A 4,966-nucleotide genomic window follows, 5' to 3' on the forward strand; every position below is an offset into this window, starting at 1 on the left:
TTGGGCTTAAGCGATTCTCTTGCCTCAACCTCCCGAGTAGCTGGGACTATAGGCACCTGACACAATGCCTGGCTATTATTTTTCCTAGTATTATTGTTTAGTAAGCCCAGGCTGGGTTTGAACCCACCAGCCTGGGTGTATGTGGCCAGCGTTGTAACCACTGTGCTACAGGCACCAAGCTGAGGTATTCTTTCATAATAGCCCTTTAGTTAACCCCAGTTCACAGCTTATCTTTCCCGTTCGAGAGAATTCCTATATTCAGCTGAATTATGAACATACTGCTTTTTAATAGGGACTAGATAAGTATCTTCAGAAGTTTCTTGAAATTGTAAAAGTGGAAATTATTTTTGACCCATTAGCAATTTGTACTTAGAGAGTTCTGAGAATTCATTGGTCATTTATGTCTCTTTTGGAAATTCGACAAAAGGAAATGTGAGATTTCATAGGCTTTTACGCGTTTTCTTTTGCTGTGTTCAACTACTAAATTTCTAATTGTGTTACAAAGGATATCTTAAAGATTTCATATTCCTTTATGTAAATAGAATAAACTTGTACCTGGACATATCTATAGGGCTGAAGTTGGGGGAATCATTAAAAGGCTCAAACTTTTCATATAACCCGATGGTCAGTTATTTTCAGAAGTAAACGTTACATGGTGTTTTCACACTGTGAGATGAGGCATTTCTTTTTCTACTCCACTTGGTCTCAGAAACAAAACCAGGCTTTCATCAGTAACCATCACTGGGACAAGTGATGAAGAAGTGAAATGCACTTGGTCCAACGGGCTTTAGGCCCACAATTTTGTATGTTCACACAAGGAGGCCTCTTTGAAGACACTATTCTTCTTTGTCTGCAAAAGAGTTTATTTCCAGTGTGTGTTGATTTTGAGTAAGTCAGTGATCGTTTTTTAATGAAGCAAGAAACAATTATAGAGGCCTATTGTGTACCCTGGCCCAGTCCAGAAAAGGGCTCTGTGGATACCAGTCCAGCCATTTCTAGTGTTTTCCCACCACACGTTACACTTTCTATAATGAAATCCCCAATCAAGTACACATGGTCTCCTCTCAACAAACCCATGTTGGATCTCAGATTTCGAGCACACCGTAACAGCCATCTAAACCAATTCCTTCAGAGGCACAAATTTCCTTCCTGTATGGCTCAGAAGTTGATGAACAATGAAAGGTCAACAAACTGGAGTGCTTAGTAACTTTCTGCAAGACTCACACAGGATAAAATCTTGTTGACTTACTAAGTAATTTGGATTTAAGGCCAAGACGATGCAAGCATGTGCATAAAGTCAGTACCCTTTTATAAAAAGAGGAAATTCTAAATCTGTCATTGGAAAGTTTAGCAGAGGCTTAACAAACCTGAATTTCTGAATCTGTACTAGTCAATCTTATTTTATCAGCAGTTTTTGATTCCTATAATTTATGTTTAGTTTTATTAATTGGGCTAAGGGTTTGATAACAGACAATCCTATACAAGGAATCTAATTAAATTGTAGCAGGAGTGAAGATTATTGGTGATTTATTTTTATTTCATGTGAAAGAAATTAGTAAGGGGAACACTTCTGCAAAATGAATATCCAGTTCTCAAATCCTTTCCTTTTGTCCTCAAACATGTGGGGAAATTAATAATTCTCTTATGGACGCTACTGTTTTTCATGGTGAAAAATTCTAAGAAAGAGTCGAGACGCTCTGATATCCTTGGAAGACAGAAGATGCAAACACAGACAAGCCTGATTGCTCATTTAAAGAATTTCCACATAAACGCCCAGCCAGTCTTGGAAATATGACCTCAATTTCCAGGATTAAAAATGTTGAAATTATTTGACTTTTCAATTTAATTGGGTAATGAGAATCTTTGAAGACAACTCAGAAAGTACAATCCAACAACATTCATGTGAATCAGAGCTTAATCTACAATTTCACTTATTTTTACATAAAAGTGGAGGTTAGTGACTGCTTTAGACAATGTGTTTTATGAAAGGCAACATCCCAAAAAATGTAATAAAAAGAAGGCAACACCATAACTTCGTGAAAGTTATGGTACTGGTGGAGCCCTTTGAAAGTCTCTGTGGGAAAGGATCATTGAGAACTCTAAGCCGTCTTCTCTCCAATGCTAAAGCTATGTGCTACTATCCATATATTATGCGTGAACCTATAGTTTTTCTGGTGTCCTGGAGAAATCATACCCATAGCTCCAGCAGAAGCAAAATCATGTTTTTTGTCATGGAAGTTCTCTATACCTGCCACAGCTGATTGCACCAAGGTTCAGTACCTGACCCCAAAAACTCATTTACTAGCCAGGAGGTAGTCTTAAGAATAGATGATGTACCCAGAAGTAGTATTCTTGTTCGATGGTACCTGGTCCAACCAGTTGCTCCTTTAGGGAGTCTGAATGTAAGAGATAGGAAGTAAATGAGTATCCGTGAAAACAGCCAAAGTAGACTCAGTCACCGTAATGCTGCCACTCCCAGCAGTAACAGCAACAATTCTGCAGTCAAGACAAGTAGGGCTCTTGTTGATTGACTGTTTCTGCTCTTAGGTTACCGGAGAAATGGACTTTGTAGTTACCACCTTGCTTTCTTTTCATCCTTACTTTCTTATGTATTGACATAAATAAACTCAGACTGAGAGAACCTGACTGCCTATCTGTTCTTCCCGATCTTGAGGGGCTTGACTAACACACTTATTAAAGTACAAACTATCCTCATTTCTAAGCAGTTTGGAAGGAAAAGAAACACTGTAGTATGTCCTGTTTGGGTTAGACGTAGAATCACATTGGATAGCTCCATGACAAAGCTGTTAAATACAAAATTGATGATATTAAATTTGTTGGGCCTAAAAAGATGAATTAGAAACACTGGGGGTGGCTCACTGAGTAGGGCACCAGCCCCATATACCAAGAGTGTTGGGTTCTAACCCGGCCCCGGCCAAACTGCAACAAAAAAATAGCCAGGGCTTGGTGCCTGTAGCTCTAAGCGACTAAGGCACCAGCCACATACACCTGAGCTGGTAGGTTTGAATGCAGCTGGAGCTCACCAAACAATGACAGCTGCAACCAAAAATAGCCGGGCGTTGTAGCAGGCACCTGTGGTCCCAGCTACTTGGGAGGTAGAGGCAGGAGAATTGCTTGAGCCCAGGAGTTGGAGGTTGCTGTGAGCTGTAATGCCACAGCACTCTACCGAGGGCAACAAAGTGAGACTCTGTCTCTAAAAAAAAGAAAGAAAGAAAAACACTGGGCACGGGAATCAAAAAACATTCGGGAGATGACTACATGATTGACACAGAGATTGTTAGGGCAGGCTCAGTGTCTGTGGCTCAGTGTCTGCTAGGGCACCAGCCACTTACACCAGAGCTGGTGGATTCGAATCCAGCCCCGGGCCTGCCAAACAACAACAACAACCAAAAAGAGAGAAAGAGAGATTGTTAGAACTGGAAGAGAATTAGAACTCTTGAAGCCCTGACCCATTATTTTTCTATATGACAGAAAAGAGGCATAGAGCACACACTTAGTTAAGTAGAGGCTGTTCAAATATTTATATTCTAAAGATCGACTTAACAAATGCACAAGTTGCTAATAGTATGTTGAGAATTTAGTGTAAGCGGGTGGTTTACAATGACGTGTAGAAGACAGACATGAAACTACTCCTGTGAGGTCTGGCAGAGGAATAATAAGGATAATCTTTGAGATGCCATAGGGGGATGGGAGGAAGTGAGTTGAGTTCAAGACACATTTAGCCTGGCATGGCTCCCAACTCAATTTGGGTAGGGATTAGCAGTATCAGAAAATGGACTGTAGTTAGATACTCTGCTCCACATGTAGCCTGTTGTGGGTACTCATTCAAAAGTAAAAGGAATGTCATAAATTACCATTAATTTATGAGTTTAAAACAAAATAGTGTACTTTGGACTTTGTCACTTAGCCAGTTTGTAGTTACTTACAAAAAAGAATACCTTAGCTACAACATTTAAGGAGTCTAAGGTCTGCCTACATTGGTATATTGCTGAATTGCTACTATGTTCATGCAATTAGGTCAGCCTAATTATATTATACTGTGGTGTGATGGTCGGGTGGGTACGTCAATTTGGCTAGGCTCCTGTCCCCAGTTCAATAACACACTACCTCAAGTGTTGCTGTGAATGCATTTTGTGCATGAATAAGATCTATACTCAAATCTTCTCCATTTTATTTATTTTTATTTATTTTTTTGAGACAGAGTCTCACTTTGTCACCTTTGGTAGAGTGCTGAGGCATCCCAGTTCACAGCAACTTCCAGCTCTTGGGTTTAGGCCAGTCTCTTGCCTCAGCCTCCCGAGTAGCTGGGACTACAGAGCCCACCACAACACCCGGCTATTTTTTGTTACAGTTTGGCCAGGGCCGGGTTTGAACCCTCCACCTTTGGTACATGGAGCCGGCGCCTTACTCACTGCCCTCAAATTTTTTTTAAATAAGGAAGATTATACTCGATAATCCGAGTGGGCCTGAGTCAACAAATTGAAAGGCCTTCAGAGTAGAACCAAAATGTCCCTGATGAAGAAATCCCTTATGCAGCTGTTGAGAAAATAAATATAAACATGTGCGTAGCCATAGAAGGACGGCTGTTCTATATTAAGTGAAAAAAATGCAGATCTGTATTCTACAAACTCCTAATTGTAATATCAAAAGTTAAAATATAAAAAAATAAAAATGAAATTCCACGTGTAGACTGTAGCATCAGCTCCTGGCCTGAGAGTTCTGACCTCCTCTTCCTGACGGGCTGCCCTGTGGATCTGGGACTTGCCTGGTAGCCCCTATAATCATGTAAGCTAATTTCTTTCACCAAGTCAATTTCTCTCTCACTCTGTGCGTGTATGACTATACTGGTTCTATTTCTGTGGTGGAATTTTGATATAGACAGTGATGCACTATTGTAAAATCCTAGTGGCTTAAGACCACGAGATATCTTTTTTTGCTCATATTA

The sequence above is a fragment of the Otolemur garnettii genome, unplaced genomic scaffold (assembly GCF_000181295.1).
Source record: "Otolemur garnettii isolate 467f Iridium unplaced genomic scaffold, OtoGar3 scaffold00141, whole genome shotgun sequence".
Lineage (NCBI taxonomy): Eukaryota > Metazoa > Chordata > Mammalia > Primates > Galagidae > Otolemur > Otolemur garnettii.